The 23,010-nt window shown below is 50.8% G+C and overlaps 1 protein-coding gene across 2 annotated transcripts in view; it reads right to left on the bottom strand.

The window, feature by feature from the left end:
* Positions 1 to 23,010, bottom strand: part of HTR1F (5-hydroxytryptamine receptor 1F) — a 436,962-nt gene that overhangs the window by 65,887 nt on the left and 348,065 nt on the right. For both annotated transcript variants that reach the window (XM_077299407.1, XM_077299408.1), the window contains one exon: positions 2,770 to 2,918. The gene's annotated coding sequence lies outside the window, so the exon portion shown is untranslated. The remainder of the gene's footprint in view (positions 1 to 2,769; positions 2,919 to 23,010) is intronic.

Here is a 23,010-nt window from a genome sequence, read left to right as displayed (position 1 = left end):
TACTCCTGCCAGTCTGCACCACCAAACAGCAGCTTATTTCATGGGCCCAGCACAGGGGCTCCTGTTTATGTGTTAAAGGGTAAAGACACTCTGGTAAGTAGAGTTGCTTGTGCTAAGCCTGACTGTGGTAGCCATTTCAGTGTTGCAAGGCAACATTACAATTGACTGGAGACCTAGAGACCTAGTTAGGCTACTTTCACACATCAGTTTTTTGTCGTCAGGCAGGATTCGGCAAATTTTTGAAAAAATGGATCTGTTGCAAATTGTGAAAAACTGATGCAACAGATCTGTTTTTTTACTGGATCTGTTTTTTTTTAAATTAACCCAGGGGATAGAGATTGGACTTCCTGTTCCGGGAAAAGAGGAGAGGGAGAGAGGAGAGAGAGAGAGAGAAGAGAGAGAAGAGAGACCCCAGAATGTAAAATGTGCATTATTTGAATGGAGAAATGCATGAAGAACTGGATTCGGAGGCGGATTCATCATTTTACATCTACATTTCATACGTTTTTCGCCGGATCAGTCGCTGGGCGTTTTTTTGCCGGACAGAAAAAACGTTCCTCTGTACATTTTCTTTGTCCGCCGGAAACAGCTTTTTGACGGATCTGGCAAAAAACGGATGAAGCGTGTGGACATCAGGCACAATCCAGTGCTAATACAACTCTATGAGAAAAAAACGGATCCGGCAGAAAAATAAACACATCCTTTTTTTTTCAAACTCGCTGGATTGTGCCTGACGGCAAAACCCTGATGTGTGAAAGTAACCTTAGACCGATTATAATGGTAATGTATGTAAATTATATATGTTTTAGTGATTGCCTTTAGATAATAAAATTGCATCAAGTTTAAGTCTGAAATCTTAATTCTCAGACCACTAATATGCAGTGTGCAGCCTGATCTAAGTTTCAGAACTTTCTCTTATGGGAGTTTATCTCCATGAAATATTCCCTAGATATGATATTTTGTGTCTCCTGTTGTCTAGGTCAGTTCATTTAATCTAAAAAAGACACAGGAGAGTCGAAAAGTCTTATTTATTGTCACTGAAGATAATAATTTTTGGCGAAATAACAGTTATTACTGTGAATTAAGTCTTTCACAATAAAATATTACATTATCACTTTTCAATGTACGATAAAGTATTCAATGAATTTTTGTATCAGTTCATCAACACAACTTCAATGATGCACTTTCCTACTTAAGGGCTCGCTCACACTGGTGTGTAAAAAAAAATCGGTCCCATTTTCATCCAAGAGAGTGGGGCAATTTTCCATCCTTGTCATCCAAGTGGTGTCCGCATACAATCCGCTTTTTTACTCAGCAGCTATTAATCTTTTACAGAACCATTTACAGTTTCCTATGTTACAGAATTGTAATATAACCATAAAAATAAGATGCCTTAGCACTTTACTCCAGCCTGTTCTCTCTACCCTTCTTGAGACTTTACATGCTTTTTTGGTATTCCGCACTGCATACTTTTTACCATGTGTACCTCCCCATCCTTGCTGCTATCTTTAAGGCCAGGTGCACACATTCAGTATTTGGTCAGTATTTTACATCAGTATTTGTAAGTAGTGTTGAGCATTCCGATACCGCAAGTATCGGGTATCGGCCGATACTTGCGGTATCGGAATTCCGATACTGAGTTCCGATACTTTTGTGGTATCGGGAATCAGTATCAGATCCATATTACTGTGTAAAATAAAGAATTAAAATAAAAAATATTGATATACTCACCTCTCCGGAGGCCCCCGGACATCACCGCTGGTAACCGGCAGCCTTCTTTGCTTAAAATGAGTGCGTTTAGGGCCTTCCATGATGTCACGGCTTCTGATTGGTCGCGTGCCGCTCATGTGACCGCCACGCGACCAATCACAAGCCGCGACGTCATTCTCAGGCCCTAAACTCCTCATTCTAGGAATTTAGGACCTGAGAATGACGTCGCGGCTTGTGATTGGTCGCGTGGCGGACACATGAGCGGCACGCGACCAATCAGAAGCTGTGACGTCATGGAAGGCCCTAAATGTGCTCATTTTAAGCAAAGAAGGCTGCCGGTTACCAGCGGTGATGTCCAGGGGCCTCCGGAGAGGTGAGTATATCAATATTTTTTATTTTAATTCTTTATTTTACACATTAATATGGATCCCAGGGCCTGAAGGAGAGTTTCCTCTCCTTCAGACCCTGGGAACCATCAGGATACCTTCCGATACTTGGTGTCCCATTGACTTGTATTGGTATCGGGTATCGGTATCGGCGATATCCGATACTTTTCGGGTATCGGCCGATACTATCCGATACCGATACTTTCAAGTATCGGACGGTATCGCTCAACACTATTTGTAAGCCAAAACCAGGAGTGGGTGATAAATGCAGAAGTGGTGCATATGTTTCTATTATACTTTTCCTCTGATTGTTCCACTCCTGGTTTTGGCTTACAAATACTGATGTAAAATACTGACCAAATACTGAACATGTGAACGTGGCCTAAAACTGAAAGACAAGAGAGAGCAATCAGAACCAGGAGCAGGAGCCCTAATGGATTTTTAACATTTTTTGTAAAAGCTAGTTAAATTATTATAGAAACTTTACTGGGTCAAAACGGTAGAAACTTTTTAATGAATACTACTTAAAAAATTGCTTAAGATTGCATTTAGGAAGCAAATGAGCAATAAAAATATTCTGTGTATAGATGTATATAACATTTAAATCATTTTCAACCTAGTCTTAAAAAAAAATTTTGAACATGATATAATGATAATATAGTAATTAACTTACCTTCATTTTGTGATTTTTGTAAGGTCAGATGTTGAGAATAATTGTTCCTGTCTGTATAATTGTGTTTCTTTTTGGTCTTTTTCGCTTTGTACATTTCAAAAGAATTATAATCTGTTCCGATCTCCAGTGCGGAATCTATTTATATGCATCTAGGAAAAAACAATATGACATTACTGAAAATATTCAATGATTGCAAAGTAAAACCATGAATAGCCTTGCAACTAAATAAAGTGAGACAGCACAGACAATGCGAAAACACTAGAAATCGTGTATATAGAGAGGACTTTACCAAGCTGAGTGCATAGGAAAAGCACAGTTCATCATAGCAAACAATCAGATTTTTTTTTTACATTTTTTAATTTTAAACTTGACCCTACAAAATGAGAGCTTCAATTTGATTGGATGCTATGGGCATCGTCTCCATTTCTATGCACTAGATTTGATAAACCTCCCCGTACTGTTTGCAGAAATAATATTCTGAGTGTAAGTTTGCATCAGTGATTGAATTAAGCTTACACATATTCAGTTGAAATTTCAGGATAATCTATGTTATTATCTTCAGAGAGCAGCCAAAAGTACCTTGGTAATCAATAATCAGTCAATTTCATTAATTTGATTTGTTGGGTGAATTTCCGCAGACAAGGTGGATTTTATACAACACATCTCTTTATAGTATGAGACCATCAATTACTGAATCTTCCTTTACCTGAAAGCACCTCTACTGGTTAAAATGGGACAGACACCTAAACACAAAGGATTCATCAACTTTCAATGGAAACTAGTTACAATCAATACCTAGATACGTCCTTGCTGGTGTACACGACCATGCATTTCATTCATGAAAGCTGCTGGTTTCCAAATCAATTAACAAAATAGATTGTGGGAAATGTATTGTCAGCACACAGAATGCTGGCATCCACAACAATTCCATTCACTGTAAAACAGAATGATCAGAACTGTTTAATCCTCTAAGGAATCTTTCATAGTACATTCTGTACTAATAGTCCTATACGTTGGCCAAACAACACTTCCATACAGTTGCCTATACAATGTAATACGGGTGTGCCCCAAGCCTGATTTTAAAAATTGCATCCTACAGATATATTAAAACTTCTGTTGGCAATGATTTATCAGCCACTTCTGTACGAGATCACTGTCTCCCTGGTCACTGCAGTGCAGGTTTGAACATATTACGTGAGTTCATTTGTGACTGTGGTGTAAAACACAATGGCTGCCCCACTTGTGATAAGCAAGAAAGAAGAGCAGTGTGCAGTGATTCATTTTTTGTGGGTATGTACGGCGTCAATATTTATTGAACACTTTGTTCACAGTATGGAGAACTTATTTAGTCTCAAAGAAGTGTCAATAACTGGTTTGAGAAGTTCAAAGAGGTTGCACAATGGTCAGCCATAAAGATGGAGTTGGACGTCCTTCCACATTCATCTTGCCCCATCGGACTATCACCTGTTGGGTCCTCAGAAAAAGTGTGTTTACACGAAACCAAACAGGTGATAGTCCGATAGGATGAAGATTCACACATGATGACGAGGAGAAGAAAGCAGTGGACTCGTGGCTCGCAGCTAAGCCCAAAAATATGTGTTAATGAAGGAATACAAAACCTTGTTGACAGATGCAGCAACAAGTGCCATCTCATGCGGCCATTTATTGCTCCTAATTTACCGTATTTTTCAGACTATAAGACGCACTGGAAAATAAGATGCACTTTGGTAAAATGGTCACCATAGGTGAGACGTGCAGATTTCGATCTCAGGAGCCCTTCAGCAGCCATTTTCCTGAAGTCCACCGCATGGAAACCATGGAAGTGTGGAGGCTCTGAGCACACAAAATGTTGGCGGAGCCCCCACACCATTGAGCACGACCTCCTACCTGCCTCGGAAATGCAGCATCACACCACTGAACATCCCCTCCTTCCAGCCCACGATCCACGGCATCGCTCGCAATATTGCCAATTTATGCAGCTCCCCCAGTAAGCTACATTTGGTCAATAGGATGCACCCCATTTTCCCCAAATATTTAGGGGAAAAAGTGTGTCTTATAGTCCAAAAATATGGTAAATACAGATGTAATAATCTTTATAATAATACTTTATTAACAAAGCCATGTAGCACATATTCTGTCAATTTATGGATTGCTACATCTGTACACAATCAAACTAATCATAGTACAGAAATATAGAAGCAGAATAAACATCAGTACATGAATACAGAACCAAAACCACCATCAGTATAGGAACACATAATATATATAGAACTATTATTAGCCAAAAAAGGGGGGAAAAAACAATGGACAGCACAATTAATTCATCAGTCCATACTAAATAAACAAAGAGAATTTATTTAAAAATAAAAATAATGTACAAAAATTAAAATGTAGTTATATTTAATATAAATCCCCTTTCAGTGAGGCTAATTGATTTGGCCTGTGTAATTTTATGATTGGCATTGGTATACCCATTGTGTTCTTATTACATTACTGAGCCATCTTGTCCATCTGGCACTTGTTTTGTAAATATCTTCTAGAAAATGTAGAGTTAGGTCAGGTTCACATTGCGTTAAAGCAGCCCGTTCAATGCATAACATTGACGGGCTGCGTTAACGCTATAGCATACATGCCATCGCGTTATGCTATACCGCTAGCACAGATGATTCATCTGTGCTAGCGGTGACGGAGCCTCAGATGCTGCAGCCTGCGTCCGAGACTCCGTCACTGAATGATGGCACATCGCTAGCGCATGCCGATTATGGCATGCGTTGTCGATGCGCCCGATAATAGGGGATAATGGCAGTGTTAACGGACTGCATTACACCGCATTATGCTGCAGTGTAATGTAGTCCATCTAACAGACTGCCTTAACGCAATGTGAACCCAGCCTTGCAGTACAGTTAGCTAATATTTAAATGGGCTTTCCAATGAATAAGAGATAAGGTGCAGTATCTGAAAACCACTAAACTGTGTACCACTAAACTGAGCCTTGCCAGAGTAGTTGAGTATTAGTACTGGGTGTTGGACTCCCACTAATCTATTACTGATGACCTTTCCTCAGGCCATAGGCTATGAATTATTACATGGTCATAAGTAGTGTTGAGCATTCCGATACCGCAAGTATCGGGTATCGGCCGATACTTGCGGTATCGGAATTCCGATACCGGGATTCCGATACTTGCCGCGTATCGGATACCGGAATCGGAAGTTCTAAGATTCAAAAAGCAGAAATTCAGCCAATGAGATTGATTCCAAGTGTGGGCACATCCTGTTTAGCATGGAGGGCATGAAACTACTGGCAAGGCTGTGATTGGCTGGTGTAATGATGTCATGATGCAGTTTAAAAGTCGCTGGCGCCATTTTGCGATCACTCTGCTGTGAATTCAGTTAGTGACAGGACGCTGTTTGCTGACTGAGGGACAGTTTAGAGATAGCGATTTGCTTCTTTGTGCTTTCCAAAGGCTAATTTAGCAACCGCTGTGTTCACCTACTATTCACCTTGCTTTTGCCTTGTAGCGCTGTTTTCACAGCGATCTGCAGGGTCTGTGTGTGTGTGTGTGTGAGTGCAGCCCAGTCTCCAGTCTGAGTGCAGCCACATAGGCCATCCATAGTTGGTTGTATTCAGTTCAGGGAGGGTGGTTCATTGCCTCATACTGTTCCTTTTTTTTTTTTTTTTCCCAAGTAGTGTAGTCTGCTGCTAATTTATTCAAAAAAATCCTATTAGTGTCTTTCCACCCGTCTCCAGCTAATTTGTGGAAAAACACTACATAGGATAAAGTAGAGGAGGGTTTTTGGGCCTTGCAGCGCCGTTTACGGCTGTCTGCACGGTCTCCGTGTGACTGCAGCTCGCCCTGTAATCTGTGAGCAGCTGTAGCCTGGTTGTCTCCAGCTCAGGGTTTTTCACTGCGTCATACCGCCAAATCAATTTTCTTTTTTTTCAAAGTAGTGTAGTCTGCTGCTAATTAATTTTAAAAAATCCTATTAGTGTCTTTCCACCCGTCTCCAGCTAATTTGTGGAAAAACACTACATAGGATAAAGTAGAGGAGGGTTTTTGGGCCTTGCAGCGCCGTTTACGGCTGTCTGCACGGTCTCCGTGTGACTGCAGCTCGCCCTGTAATCTGTGAGCAGCTGTAGCCTGGTTGTCTCCAGCTCAGGGTTTTTCACTGCGTCATACCGCCAAATCAATTTTCTTTTTTTTCAAAGTAGTGTAGTCTGCTGCTAATTAATTTAAAAAAATCCTATTAGTGTCTTTCCACCCGTCTCCAGCTAATTTGTGGAAAAACACTACATAGGATAAAGTAGAGGAGGGTTTTTGGGCCTTGCAGCGCCGTTTACGGCTGTCTGCACGGTCTCCGTGTGACTGCAGCTCGCCCTGTAATCTGTGAGCAGCTATAGCCTGGTTGTCTCCAGCTCAGGGTTTTTCACTGCGTCATACTGCCAAATCAATTTTCTTTTTTTTCAAAGTAGTGTAGTCTGCTGCTAATTAATTTAAAAAAATCCTATTAGTGTCTTTCCACCCGTCTCCAGCTAATTTGTGGAAAAACACTACATAGGATAAAGTAGAGGAGGGTTTTTGGGCCTTGCAGCGCCGTTTACGGCTGTCTGCACGGTCTCCGTGTGACTGCAGCTCGCCCTGTAATCTGTGAGCAGCTATAGCCTGGTTGTCTCCAGCTCAGGGTTTTTCACTGCGTCATACCGCCAAATCAATTTTCTTTTTTTTCCAAATAGTGTAGTCTGCTGCTAATTTATTCAAAAAAATCCTATTAGTGTCTTTCCACCCGTCTCCAGCTAATTTGTGGAAAAACACTACATAGGATAAAGTAGAGGAGGGTTTTTGGGCCTTGCAGCGCCGTTTACGGCTGTCTGCACGGTCTCCGTGTGACTGCAGCTCGCCCTGTAATCTGTGAGCAGCTATAGCCTGGTTGTCTCCAGCTCAGGGTTTTTCACTGCGTCATACCGCCAAATCAATTTTCTTTTTTTTCCAAATAGTGTAGTCTGCTGCTAATTTATTCAAAAAAATCCTATTAGTGTCTTTCCACCCGTCTCCAGCTAATTTGTGGAAAAACACTACATAGGATAAAGTAGAGGAGGGTTTTTGGGCCTTGTAGCGCCGTTTACGTCTGTCTGCACGGTCTCCGTGTGACTGCAGCTCTATCTGTTGTCAGTTCAGCCCCCAAAAAATAAATAAATAATAAAGTTCACCAAACACACCAGTTACACCACTTTACATTTCTGTAGGCCACATTAGCTCATATTAAAGTCTAGTCCACACTTTAGATAATTAGTGCTTCTTATACCTGTTAGGAGGAGTTGCTCAGGAATAAGCACACAAATCCGTTAGTACTTTTCTGCTTATCTTTATCAGTCAACCAAGATGAAGAAGGCAGTGAGTAAGGCACGGGGGCGTGGGAGCCGTCGCGGAGCAGGGAGGGGACGTGGGGATTCTGTGCCTGCTGCGGGCACCGGTGACTCATCAGCACCCACTTTCACCAGGCAACAGTCGTTCATGCGAAGCTTTGTGTCCGAGCGCCGTACACCGCTGCTGCGTGAAGAACAAATTGAAGCTGTTGTCGGATGGATGGCAGCTAATGCATCAACTTCCATTAGTGCCACATCCTCTCAGACACAGAGCACTGGAGAGCAGCCATCTGTCTCTTCACCACCTGCCAAATTGCCCAGGCAGACAGAGAGCCCAGGACAGGAGCCGTCTCTACTTCTGTTCTCTGAATCTCTTGGCTTGGAAACAGGGGGCCAGCCAAGCAGCATTGGAGAAATGGAAGAAGAGGCAGGGTGCAGTGATGCCCAACAGCTTTTTCTGTCTTCCTCTGAAGAGGCGGGTGGGCCAGTGGCTCCGGTCACCACATCGCAGGCCGCATCAGCTGATGATGACACTCAGGTGCCACTTACTGGTGCGTGCTCTGCTGCTGAGACTACCCAGGAGGAGCAGTTGGGGGCAGAGGGTAGTGTAGATGATGAGGTCCTCGACCCATCTTGGCGTGAGGGACAGGAAGGTGGTGGGAGCAGCTCTGAGGAAGAGATTCCCCGTACGGCCCAAAGAGGGAGAGGGAGGGGGAAGACTGCGGATCCTGCAGCCTCCGCTTTGGCACCCGTTAGGAGCATGTCTCTTCCAAAAGCCAAAAAGGGCGCTCCCAAGACTTGCAGTGCCTGGTCCTTTTTTGACACAGTTGCAGATGACATTTGCTATGTCAGATGCAACGTGTGTCATCAAAAAGTCAAAAGAGGGAAAAATGTCAGCAACCTCAATACCTCCAACATGTGGAAACATGTGCGCAACAGGCACCCGGCGGAGTTAGAAAAACACACTGAAGAGGTAGGCCAACCAACAGCGGCAGCTACCACCTCTTCAGCTCGTGTTGCCTCTTCCTCTACCTCACACGCAGCTGGTTCGGCGTCCTCCCAGGATCGCCGTGGAAGAACCTCTGCCCCTGTTGTCCAGAGACCCGCTGTAATTCCACCCGCAGCGCCACTTTCCCAGTCATCCACACACTCCCAGCCCAGTCTACAGCCATCGGTAGTACAGGCATGGGAGAAAAGGCGGCCTTTCTCGTCAAACCACCCACGAGCACAGGCTCTGACTGCAGGCATTGCCAAACTTCTGTCACTGGAAATGCTGTCATTCAGGCTGGTGGAGACTGACAGCTTCCGTGACTTGATGTCATTGGCAGTCCCACAGTACAATGTGCCCAGCCGCTTTTACTTCAGCAGGCAAGCCGTCCCTGCCCTGCAGAAGCATGTGGAGGGACACATAAAACACGCGCTACTGAACGCCGTCAGTAGCAAGGTCCACCTCACCACCGATGCGTGGACCAGTCAACATGGACAGGGGCGATACCTTTCCCTCACTGCCCATTGGGTTAATGTCGTTGAGCCGGGTACAGACCGTGCGAGTGGCGCAGGACGTGTCCTGCCCACTCCAAGGATTGCAGGAATCCATTCTGTACGCATTGACTCCTCCTCTTACACCAGTTCCTCAGAATCATCGCTGCAGGAGCCGTCACAGTCCACCTCCACATGGACCCGTGATGAACGTGTACCTGTTACGACCGACATGAGCACAGCCGTGGCCAAACGTCAACAGGCCGTCTTGAAATTAATTTTCTTGGGGAATCGTAGCCACACAGCGCAGGAGCTCTGGAATGCCATCAAGCAGGAGAGCGATGTGTGGTTTGTGCCAGCGAATCTCCAGCCAGGCATGGTAGTGTGTGATAATGGCCGAAATCTGGTGGCAGCTCTGGGCCTCGGCAACCTCACTCACATCCCATGTCTGGCACATGTGCTCAATTTGGTCGTGCAGAGCTTTTTGAGGGACTATCCGGATCTTGATGCACTGCTGCACAAGGTCCGCCTAGAGTGTGCTCACTTGCGGCGTTCCAGCACGGCAAAAGCGCGCATTGCGGCTCTGCAGCGCCGACACCGCCTGCCGGAACATCGCATCATATGTGACCTACCTACCAGGTGGAATTCCACGTTACATATGTTGGAGCGGTTGTGTGAGCAGCAGCAAGCTGTAATGGAGTACCAGCTGCTTCAGGCGCAAAAAAGTCGCAGTCAGCGCCGTACAGACTTCACAACCACAGAGTGGGCCACTATGAATGACGTCTGCCAGGTTTTGCGTCCCTTTGATTATTCCACGCGGATGGCGAGTGCAGATGATGCACTAGTCAGCATGACTGTCCCCCTTATCTGCCTGCTTGAAAAATCACTGCAAGCGCTAAGGGATGATGTTGTGGAAGAGGTGGAGGATGAGGATTCACCATTTCCATCATCTTCTGGACAGTCAGCGCCACGTGGTTCCTCACAAACGCGTAGGCAGGGGACCGTTTGTGAGGAGGATGAGGAGGAGTCAATGGAGGAGGAAGACATCCGTCCAGAGGAGGGAGTTACACAATTGTCCAGTACTCAGTGTGTACAGCGAGGGTGGGGTGATGACGAGCGGGCAGAGATCACGCCTCCAGCAGGGGACAGCGTTTCTTGGGCAGTTGGCAGTCTGCAGCACATGGTGGATTACATGCTGCAGTGCCTGAGAAACGACCGCCGCATCGCCCACATTCTCAACATGTCTGATTATTGGGTGTTCACCCTCCTCAATCCTCGCTACCGGGACAACGTAGAAAGCCTCATCACACCGTTGAACCGGGAGCGAAAAATGCGGGAGTACCAAGACACACTGGTCAATTCCATCATCTTCTCCATTCCAACTGAGAGAAGTGCTGCTAGTGCATTCCAAAGCAGCTCAGTGCGTCCAGGCCGTGGTGGAGGCTCTGCACAAAGAGGGAGCAGAAGCAGTGCCTCTGCCCAAGGCAAGACCAGTATGGCCGAACTGTGGCACAGTTTTCTGTGCCCGCCACAAAAGTCTACACCATCACAGACGGCTCCAGTCAGCAGGAGGCAACGGTTCCGTCAGATGGTGACAGACTACATGTCTTGCCCTCTTGCTGTACTCCCAGACGGCTCTTCCCCTTTCAAGTTTTGGGTCTCAAAGCTGGATACATGGCCAGAGCTAAGCCAGTATGCATTGGAGGTGCTGTCTTGCCCTGCGGCCAGTGTATTATCGGAACGTGTCTTTAGTGCTGCAGGTGGTGTACTAACTGACCGTCGCATGCGACTATCCTCCGATAACGTTGACCGGCTTACTTTCCTGAAAATGAACAAGGCCTGGATCTCGCCGGAATTTGCCACTCCTCCTCCTGATTGAATAATTAGGTCACTGTATACGTTATCCAGGTCTCCTGTTGTGTTCATCTTTCTACCACCTGAACTTAAATTCCTGGGCTCCAACACCGCCAGTTGAGGCTCAGACGTGCCGTCTGCACAGTCAAAACATACGACCCAGTGTTATTGGGTTTCAGTAACGTCAGCTGATCCCCAGCTGTGTAGCCGGCAATGTGTCATGCGACCGCCACGCTGACACAACAACTGAAATGTAAGGGAATCTGTCCCCCCCCCCCCAAGGCGTTTGTTACTGAAAGAGCCACCTTGTGCAGCAGTAATGCTGCCCAAGGAAAAGGTAGCTATTTTTGTTTAGCTCCTTGCACACGCAGAACTTAACACTTATAAAATGTGTCCACTGATACCGTAAAACCGTCCCGGAGGTGGGACTTTCCTTCGTAATGTGACGCAGCCCAGCCGTCATTCCTACCCCCCCGGCGCCGCGCACCGGCTCCTCAGCGTTGTTTTATTCCGTCCAGGAGCCTGCGCTGTTATGTTATCCCGTGGCCAGGCACACTTAGCGCTGCCCATCTTCTGGCATCATTTGGTGTCTGGATGGCTGCGCCTGTGCGGCCGCGCTGGCAGAGAGCCCGCCTCGCAGTGTCTTCTGATTTAATCCCACTGGGGGCCTGGGATCCATGGACATGCGCAGTGCATATCTGAACCTCCACCTCTCACTCATTTCCCTATGGCTTCTTCAGACTGTTCGGTGTCAGCTGGTCCCTAACAGCATGCCACGGCCGTGACACCGCACAGTCTGAAGAAGCCATAGGGAGATGAGTGAGAGGTGGAGGTTCAGATATGCACTGCGCATGTCCATGGATCCCAGGCCCCCAGTGGGATTAAATCAGAAGACACTGCGAGGCGGGCTCTCTGCCAGCGCGGCCGCACAGGCGCAGCCATCCAGACACCAAATGATGCCAGAAGACGGGCAGCGCTAAGTGTGCCTGGCCACGGGATAACATAACAGCGCAGGCTCCTGGACGGAATAAAACAACGCTGAGGAGCCGGTGCGCGGCGCCGGGGGGGTAGGAATGACGGCTGGGCTGCGTCACATTACGAAGGAAAGTCCCACCTCCGGGACGGTTTTACGGTTGCAGGGGACACATTTTATAAGTGTTTAGTTCTGTGTTTGCAAGGAGCATGATGAAAAGAGCCACCTTTTCCTTTTGCATCTTTTGTGCTGCACAAGCTGGCTCTTTCAGCTACAAACGCCTTGGGGGGGGGTTAAAGGTTCCCTTTCGACTTTCTCAGGCTTCGGCCTACATTGTGTTCCTCTGCTTTTCCACCTGTCCCTGGGCTCCAACACCGCTAGTTGTTGCCTGGTAGTGCTGTACGCACAGTCCCAACAGTCGCTCCTCTGTTATTGGGGTTCAGTAACGTCAGCTGTTCCCCTGCTGTGTGTGTGGCAATCCCTCCTACCTCCTCCAACCTCCTCCTCCTCCACCTGTCCCTGGGCTCCAACACCGCCAGTTGCCGTCCAGAAGTGCTGTACGCACAGTCAACAGTCGCTCCTCTGTTATTGGGGTTCAGTAACGTCAGCTGTTCCCCTGCTGTGTGTGTGGCAATCCCTCCTACCTCCTCCAACCTCCTCCTCCTCCACCTGTCCCTGGGCTCCAACACCGCCAGTTGCCGTCCAGAAGTGCTGTACGCACAGTCAACAGTCCCTCCTCTGTTATTGGGGTTCAGTAACGTCAGCTGTTCCCCTGCTGTGTGTGTGGCAATCCCTCCTACCTCCTCCTACCTCCTCCTCCTCCACCTGCCCCTGGGCTCCAACACCGCCAGTTGCCGTCCAGAAGTGCTGTACGCACAGTCAACAGTCCCTCCTCTGTTATTGGGGTTCAGTAACGTCAGCTGTTCCCCTGCTGTGTGTGTGGCAATCCCTCCTACCTCCTCCTACCTCCTCCAACCTCCTCCTCCTCCACCTGTCCCTGGGCTCCAACACCGCCAGTTGCCGTCCAGAAGTGCTGTACGCACAGTCAACAGTCGCTCCTCTGTTATTGGGGTTCAGTAACGTCAGCTGTTCCCCTGCTGTGTGTGTGGCAATCCCTCCTACCTCCTCCAACCTCCTCCTCCTCCACCTGTCCCTGGGCTCCAACACCGCCAGTTGCCGTCCAGAAGTGCTGTACGCACAGTCAACAGTCCCTCCTCTGTTATTGGGGTTCAGTAACGTCAGCTGTTCCCCTGCTGTGTGTGTGGCAATCCCTCCTACCTCCTCCAACCTCCTCCTCCTCCACCTGTCCCTGGGCTCCAACACCGCCAGTTGCCGTCCAGAAGTGCTGTACGCACAGTCAACAGTCCCTCCTCTGTTATTGGGGTTCAGTAACGTCAGCTGTTCCCCTGCTGTGTGTGTGGCAATCCCTCCTACCTCCTCCTACCTCCTCCAACCTCCTCCTCCTCCACCTGTCCCTGGGCTCCAACACCGCCAGTTGCCGTCCAGAGGTGCTGTACGCACAGTCAACAGTCGCTCCTCTGTTATTGGGGTTCAGTAACGTCAGCTGTTCCCCTGCTGTGTGTGTGGCAATCCCTCCTACCTCCTCCAACCTCCTCCTCCTCCACCTGTCCCTGGGCTCCAACACCGCCAGTTGCCGTCCAGAAGTGCTGTACGCACAGTCAACAGTCCCTCCTCTGTTATTGGGGTTCAGTAACGTCAGCTGTTCCCCTGCTGTGTGTGTGGCAATCCCTCCTATCTCCTCCACCTCCTCCTCCACCTGTCCCTGGGCTCCAACACCGCCAGTTGCCGTCCAGAAGTGCTGTACGCACAGTCAACAGTCCCTCCTCTGTTATTGGGGTTCAGTAACGTCAGCTGTTCCCCTGCTGTGTGTGTGGCAATCCCTCCTACCTCCTCCTACCTCCTCCTCCTCCACCTGCCCCTGGGCTCCAACACCGCCAGTTGCCGTCCAGAAGTGCTGTACGCACAGTCAACAGTCCCTCCTCTGTTATTGGGGTTCAGTAACGTCAGCTGTTCCCCTGCTGTGTGTGTGGCAATCCCTCCTACCTCCTCCTACCTCCTCCAACCTCCTCCTCCTCCACCTGTCCCTGGGCTCCAACACCGCCAGTTGCCGTCCAGAAGTGCTGTACGCACAGTCAACAGTCGCTCCTCTGTTATTGGGGTTCAGTAACGTCAGCTGTTCCCCTGCTGTGTGTGTGGCAATCCCTCCTACCTCCTCCAACCTCCTCCTCCTCCACCTGTCCCTGGGCTCCAACACCGCCAGTTGCCGTCCAGAAGTGCTGTACGCACAGTCAACAGTCCCTCCTCTGTTATTGGGGTTCAGTAACGTCAGCTGTTCCCCTGCTGTGTGTGTGGCAATCCCTCCTACCTCCTCCAACCTCCTCCTCCTCCACCTGTCCCTGGGCTCCAACACCGCCAGTTGCCGTCCAGAAGTGCTGTACGCACAGTCAACAGTCCCTCCTCTGTTATTGGGGTTCAGTAACGTCAGCTGTTCCCCTGCTGTGTATACGGCAATCCCTCCTACCTCCTCCTACCTCCTCCAACCTCCTCCTCCTCCACCTGTCCCTGGGCTCCAACACCGCCAGTTGCCGTCCAGAGGTGCTGTACGCACAGTCAACAGTCGCTCCTCTGTTATTGGGGTTCAGTAACGTCAGCTGTTCCCCTGCTGTGTGTGTGGCAATCCCTCCTACCTCCTCCAACCTCCTCCTCCTCCACCTGTCCCTGGGCTCCAACACCGCCAGTTGCCGTCCAGAAGTGCTGTACGCACAGTCAACAGTCCCTCCTCTGTTATTGGGGTTCAGTAACGTCAGCTGTTCCCCTGCTGTGTGTGTGGCAATCCCTCCTATCTCCTCCACCTCCTCCTCCACCTGTCCCTGGGCTCCAACACCGCCAGTTGCCGTCCAGAAGTGCTGTACGCACAGTCAACAGTCCCTCCTCTGTTATTGGGGTTCAGTAACGTCAGCTGTTCCCCTGCTGTGTGTGTGGCAATCCCTCCTACCTCCTCCTACCTCCTCCTCCTCCACCTGCCCCTGGGCTCCAACACCGCCAGTTGCCGTCCAGAAGTGCTGTACGCACAGTCAACAGTCCCTCCTCTGTTATTGGGGTTCAGTAACGTCAGCTGTTCCCCTGCTGTGTGTGTGGCAATCCCTCCTACCTCCTCCTACCTCCTCCAACCTCCTCCTCCTCCACCTGTCCCTGGGCTCCAACACCGCCAGTTGCCGTCCAGAAGTGCTGTACGCACAGTCAACAGTCGCTCCTCTGTTATTGGGGTTCAGTAACGTCAGCTGTTCCCCTGCTGTGTGTGTGGCAATCCCTCCTACCTCCTCCAACCTCCTCCTCCTCCACCTGTCCCTGGGCTCCAACACCGCCAGTTGCCGTCCAGAAGTGCTGTACGCACAGTCAACAGTCCCTCCTCTGTTATTGGGGTTCAGTAACGTCAGCTGTTCCCCTGCTGTGTGTGTGGCAATCCCTCCTACCTCCTCCAACCTCCTCCTCCTCCACCTGTCCCTGGGCTCCAACACCGCCAGTTGCCGTCCAGAAGTGCTGTACGCACAGTCAACAGTCCCTCCTCTGTTATTGGGGTTCAGTAACGTCAGCTGTTCCCCTGCTGTGTATACGGCAACGTGTACTGCGACCGCCACGCAGGCACAACAAGTTAAATGTAAGGGAACCTGACCCCCCCCCCCCCCAGGCGTTTGTTACTGAAGGAGCCACCTTGTGCAGCAGTAATGATGCAAAGGGAAAAAGTGCCTCTTTTCGTGATGCTCCTTGCACATGCTGAACCAAACACTTATGAAATGTGTCCCCACACAGCGTTACACCGTCCGGTAGGTGGAACTTTCCTTTGTCGTGTGACGCAGCACAGCCATCATTTTTACCCCCTTGGCGCCGTGCGCCCCCTCCTCAGCGTTGTTTGAATCTGTCCCGGAGCCTGCGCTGTTAGGTTAGCCCTTGGCCATGCACACATGTTGCGCTGCCCGTCTTCTGACCTCATTTGGTGTCAGGCTGGCTGCGCCTGTGCGGGTGCGCTGGCCGAGATCCCGCCTCGCAGTGTCGTCTAATGTAATCCCACCGCGGGCCTGTGATCCGTGCCCGTGCGCAGTGCATATCCTCTCCTCTCACTCCCCTCCCTATGGCTTCTTCAGACTGTGCGATGTCAGCTGGTCCCTAATAGCATGCCACGGCCGTGACACCGCACAGTCTGAAAAAGCCGTAGGGAGGGGAGTGAGAGGAGAGGATATGCACTGCGCACGGGCACGGATCACAGGCCCGCGGTGGGATTACATGAGACGACACTGCGAGGCGGGATCTCGGCCAGCGCACCCGCACAGGCGCAGCCAGCCTGACACCAAATGAGGTCAGAAGACGGGCAGCGCAACATGTGTGCATGGCCATGGGCTAACCTAACAGCGCAGGCTCCGGGACAGATTCAAACAACGCTGAGGAGGGGGCGAACGGCGACAAGGGGGTAAAAATGATGGCTGTGCTGCGTCACACGACAAAGGAAAGTTCCACCTACCGGACGGTTTAACGCTGTGTGGGGACACATTTCATAAATGTTAGGTTCCGCATGTACAAGGACCATAATTAAAAGAGCTAAGTTTACCTTTTCCAGCATTAGTGCTGTACACAATGGCTCTTTCAGCTACAAACGCCTGGGGGGGGGGGGGGGTTAAAGGTTTCCTTTCAACTTGCTCAAGTGCAGGCTTCGGCCTACACTCCGCTCCCCCTGCTCCTCCTGCTGACCCTGGGCTCTAACACCGCCAGTTTTTGCCCAGATGTGCTAGCTGCACAGAGAAAAACACCAGCCAATGTGTCAGTGGGGTCCAGCACCGCCAGCTGTTCCCCTGCTGTGTAGCCGGCAACGTGTCCTGCGACCGCCACGCAGACACAAGAACTGAAATTGAAGGGAACCTGTCCCCCCTCCCCCAGGTGTTTCTATGTTTTACAGCTACCTTGAACAGCAGTAATGCTGCATGTGTTCAAGGTGGCTCAGAAACTTATTCTCCTTGCCCATGTTGAAGTGAACACGTCTAAAATGTGTCCTCTGTGACCATTAAAACGTCCCTCAGGTGTGATTTGACTTTGTATTGACACACGCAACAAGCTCCTTGGTAACGCTGCCCGTCTTCTGGCATCATTGTTTGGCTGGCTGCGCTTCTGCGGCCGCCCTGACCCACACAACAGCCCTCGTTGTCTTATTTATTGGGACTGCGAGGGTGTGATTGATGGGCAGGATCAGTGCATCAGTTCGCCTGTCCCTCCTCTCCTTCCGCCTTCTTCGGACTGTGCGGCTTCATGGCCGTGGCATGCGATAAGGGATCAGATGACGCCGCACAGTCTGAAGCGGGTGTAAGGACCCGAGTGTGAGAGGCGAACATATGTGCTGCGCCAGGCCCTGAATCCCAGCCCCGCAGTGTTTTAACAATGTTAAGACACTGCGGGGCTGGGATTCATGGTCATCGCGAACCGCACCGGCCGACATTACATGATGCCAGAAGATGGGCAGCGCTAACGGCGCTAGGCCAGGGGATAACACGACAGCGCAGACTCCTGTACAGCAAATAACAACGCTCGGGAGGCTGCACCCAGCACCAAGGTGGGATTCTTGACACCTGTGCTGCGTCTCATTACAAAGGGAACTCTCGCCTCCATTACACAGTTTGACTGTATAAAGGGCTAAATGTTATACGTGTTCCATTCAGCGTGTGCAAGGAGAAAAATTACAAGAGCAACCTTTGACTTGCGCAGCACTGCTGCTGCATAAGCTGTGGCTCTTCTACTTTGTAACCCCTGAGGGGGGGTTAAAGGTGACTTTTGAAATCGGTTCAATTAGGCTTCGGCCTACACTCTGCTCCACCTGCAGAGCCCGGGCTCCAACAACGCTAGTTGCTGTCCGGAAGTGCTGGCTGCACAGAGCCAAACACCTCGCCAATGTGTCAGTGGGGTCCAGCACCGCCAGCTGTTCCCCTGCTGTGTAGCCGGCAACGTGTCCTGCAAAAGCCACGCAGACACAACACACCCAAAGCTGCCGCCTGTGCAGGCTTCGGCCTACACTCCCCTCCCCCTGCTCCTCCTCCTCCTGCTCCTCCTCCTGCTGTCCCTGGGCTCTAACACACCGCCAGTTTTTGCCCAGATGTGCTAGCTGCACAGAGAAAAACACCAGCCAATGTGTCAGTGGGGTCCAGCACCGCCAGCTGTTCCCCTGCTGTGCAGCCGGCAACGTGTCCTGCAAAAGCCACGCAGACACAAGAACTGAAATTGAAGGGAACCTGTCCCCCCTCCCCCAGGCGTTTTTACGTTATCCAGCCACCTTGTACAGCGGTAATGCTGCATGTGTGCAAGGTGGCTCAGAAACGTATTCTCCTCGCACATGTGGAACTGAAAACACGTCTGCAATGTGTCCTCTGTGTGACCATTTAACCGTCCCGGTGGTGTGACTTTCCTTTGTAATGACACGCTGCAACCCCCTTGGTAGCGCTGCCCGTCTTCTGGCATCATTGTTTGGCTGCCTGCGCCTCTGCGGCTGCCCTGACCCACACAACGCCCCTCGGTGTCTTATTTATTGGGACTGCGAGGGTGTGATTGATGGGCAGGATCAGTGCATCAGTTCGCCTGTCCCTCCTCTCCTTCCGCCTTCTTCGGACTGTGCGGCTTCATGGCCGTGGCATGCGATAAGGGATCAGATGACGCCGCACAGTCTGAAGCGGGTGTAAGGACCCGAGTGTGAGAGGCGAACATATGTGCTGCGCCAGGCCCTGAATCCCAGCCCCGCAGTGTTTTAACAATGTTAAGACACTGCGGGGCTGGGATTCATGGTCATCGCGAACCGCACCGGCCGACATTACATGATGCCAGAAGATGGGCAGCGCTAACGGCGCTAGGCCAGGGGATAACACGACAGCGCAGACTCCTGTACAGCAAATAACAACGCTCGGGAGGCTGCACCCAGCACCAAGGTGGGATTCTTGACACCTGTGCTGCGTCTCATTACAAAGGGAACTCTCGCCTCCATTACACAGTTTGACTGTATAAAGGGCTAAATGTTATACGTGTTCCATTCAGCGTGTGCAAGGAGAAAAATTACAAGAGCAACCTTTGACTTGCGCAGCACTGCTGCTGCATAAGCTGTGGCTCTTCTACTTTGTAACCCCTGAGGGGGGGTTAAAGGTGACTTTTGAAATCGGTTCAATTAGGCTTCGGCCTACACTCTGCTCCACCTGCAGAGCCCGGGCTCCAACAACGCTAGTTGCTGTCCGGAAGTGCTGGCTGCACAGAGCCAAACACCTCGCCAATGTGTCAGTGGGGTCCAGCACCGCCAGCTGTTCCCCTGCTGTGTAGCCGGCAACGTGTCCTGCAAAAGCCACGCAGACACAACACACCCAAAGCTGCCGCCTGTGCAGGCTTCGGCCTACACTCCCCTCCCCCTGCTCCTCCTCCTCCTGCTCCTCCTCCTGCTGTCCCTGGGCTCTAACACACCGCCAGTTTTTGCCCAGATGTGCTAGCTGCACAGAGAAAAACACCAGCCAATGTGTCAGTGGGGTCCAGCACCGCCAGCTGTTCCCCTGCTGTGCAGCCGGCAACGTGTCCTGCAAAAGCCACGCAGACACAAGAACTGAAATTGAAGGGAACCTGTCCCCCCTCCCCCAGGCGTTTTTACGTTATCCAGCCACCTTGTACAGCGGTAATGCTGCATGTGTGCAAGGTGGCTCAGAAACGTATTCTCCTCGCACATGTGGAACTGAAAACACGTCTGCAATGTGTCCTCTGTGTGACCATTTAACCGTCCCGGTGGTGTGACTTTCCTTTGTAATGACACGCTGCAACCCCCTTGGTAGCGCTGCCCGTCTTCTGGCATCATTGTTTGGCTGCCTGCGCCTCTGCGGCCGCCCTGACCCACACAACGCCCCTCGGTGTCTTATTTATTGGGACTGCGAGGGTGTGATTGATGGGCAGGATCAGTGCATCAGTTCGCCTGTCCCTCCTCTCCTTCCGCCTTCTTCGGACTGTGCGGCTTCATGGCCGTGGCATGCGATAAGGGATCAGATGACGCCGCACAGTCTGAAGCGGGTGTAAGGACCCGAGTGTGAGAGGCGAACATATGTGCTGCGCCAGGCCCTGAATCCCAGCCCCGCAGTGTTTTAACAATGTTAAGACACTGCGGGGCTGGGATTCATGGTCATCGCGAACCGCACCGGCCGACATTACATGATGCCAGAAGATGGGCAGCGCTAACGGCGCTAGGCCAGGGGATAACACGACAGCGCAGACTCCTGTACAGCAAATAACAACGCTCGGGAGGCTGCACCCAGCACCAAGGTGGGATTCTTGACACCTGTGCTGCGTCTCATTACAAAGGGAACTCTCGCCTCCATTACACAGTTTGACTGTATAAAGGGCTAAATGTTATACGTGTTCCATTCAGCGTGTGCAAGGAGAAAAATTACAAGAGCAACCTTTGACTTGCGCAGCACTGCTGCTGCATAAGCTGTGGCTCTTCTACTTTGTAACCCCTGAGGGGGGGTTAAAGGTGACTTTTGAAATCGGTTCAATTAGGCTTCGGCCTACACTCTGCTCCACCTGCAGAGCCCGGGCTCCAACAACGCTAGTTGCTGTCCGGAAGTGCTGGCTGCACAGAGCCAAACACCTCGCCAATGTGTCAGTGGGGTCCAGCACCGCCAGCTGTTCCCCTGCTGTGTAGCCGGCAACGTGTCCTGCAAAAGCCACGCAGACACAACACACCCAAAGCTGCCGCCTGTGCAGGCTTCGGCCTACACTCCCCTCCCCCTGCTCCTCCTCCTCCTGCTCCTCCTCCTGCTGTCCCTGGGCTCTAACACACCGCCAGTTTTTGCCCAGATGTGCTAGCTGCACAGAGAAAAACACCAGCCAATGTGTCAGTGGGGTCCAGCACCGCCAGCTGTTCCCCTGCTGTGCAGCCGGCAACGTGTCCTGCAAAAGCCACGCAGACACAAGAACTGAAATTGAAGGGAACCTGTCCCCCCTCCCCCAGGCGTTTTTACGTTATCCAGCCACCTTGTACAGCGGTAATGCTGCATGTGTGCAAGGTGGCTCAGAAACGTATTCTCCTCGCACATGTGGAACTGAAAACACGTCTGCAATGTGTCCTCTGTGTGACCATTTAACCGTCCCGGTGGTGTGACTTTCCTTTGTAATGACACGCTGCAACCCCCTTGGTAGCGCTGCCCGTCTTCTGGCATCATTGTTTGGCTGCCTGCGCCTCTGCGGCCGCCCTGACCCACACAACGCCCCTCGGTGTCTTATTTATTGGGACTGCGAGGGTGTGATTGATGGGCAGGATCAGTGCATCAGTTCGCCTGTCCCTCCTCTCCTTCCGCCTTCTTCGGACTGTGCGGCTTCATGGCCGTGGCATGCGATAAGGGATCAGATGACGCCGCACAGTCTGAAGCGGGTGTAAGGACCCGAGTGTGAGAGGCGAACATATGTGCTGCGCCAGGCCCTGAATCCCAGCCCCGCAGTGTTTTAACAATGTTAAGACACTGCGGGGCTGGGATTCATGGTCATCGCGAACCGCACCGGCCGACATTACATGATGCCAGAAGATGGGCAGCGCTAACGGCGCTAGGCCAGGGGATAACACGACAGCGCAGACTCCTGTACAGCAAATAACAACGCTCGGGAGGCTGCACCCAGCACCAAGGTGGGATTCTTGACACCTGTGCTGCGTCTCATTACAAAGGGAACTCGCGCCTCCAACACAGTTTGACTGTATAAAGGGCTAAATGTTATACCTGTTTCATTCAGCGTGTGCAAGGAGCGAAATTAAAAGAGCAACCTTTGACTTGTGCAGCACTACTGCTGCATAAGCTGTGGCTCTTCTACTTTCTAACCCCTGAGGGGGGGTTAAAGGTTACCTTTGAAATTGGTTCAAGTAGGCTTCGGCCTACACTCTGCTCCCCCTGCAGAGCCCGGGCTACAACACCGCTCGTTGCTGTCCGGAAGTGCTGGCTGCACAGAGCCAAACACCTCGCCAATGTGTCAGTGGGGTCCAGCACCGCCAGCTGTTCCCCTGCTGTGCAGCCGGCAACGTGTCCTGCAAAAGCCACGCAGACACTTGCTCTTGTACCTTCTGCTCCACATCCTGGTTCCAGTACCGTCAGCTGGTTCCGGGCAGAGCCTTTGGCTTAGGTGCCTCCCTCTGGGTATCCGAGTTCCACCAACGTCAGGTGGTCCTTGGTAGTGCTTTCAGGCACGGGTACCTCCTGCTTAGTAACCGGGTTCCAGTAACGTCAGCTGGTCCTCGGTAGTTCCATTGGCTCTTGGACCTTCGGCTACCCATCCGGGTTCCAGCACCGTCAGCTGGTTCTCGGCAGTGTCTTTTGCTCTTGTACCTTCTGCTCCCCATCCTGGTTCCAGTACCGTCAGCTGGTTCCGGGCAGAGCCTTTGGCTTAGGTGCCTCCCTCTGGGTATCCGAGTTCCACCAACGTCAGGTGGTCCTTGGTAGTGCTTTCAGGCACGGGTACCTCCTGCTTAGTAACCGGGTTCCAGTAACGTCAGCTGGTCCTCGGTAGTTCC

Source organism: Ranitomeya variabilis, chromosome 3 (genome assembly GCF_051348905.1).
Source record: "Ranitomeya variabilis isolate aRanVar5 chromosome 3, aRanVar5.hap1, whole genome shotgun sequence".
Taxonomy (NCBI): domain Eukaryota; kingdom Metazoa; phylum Chordata; class Amphibia; order Anura; family Dendrobatidae; genus Ranitomeya; species Ranitomeya variabilis.
The sequence above is the reverse complement of the archived record's forward strand: the minus strand, read 5'-3'. Positions and strand labels throughout refer to the sequence as shown.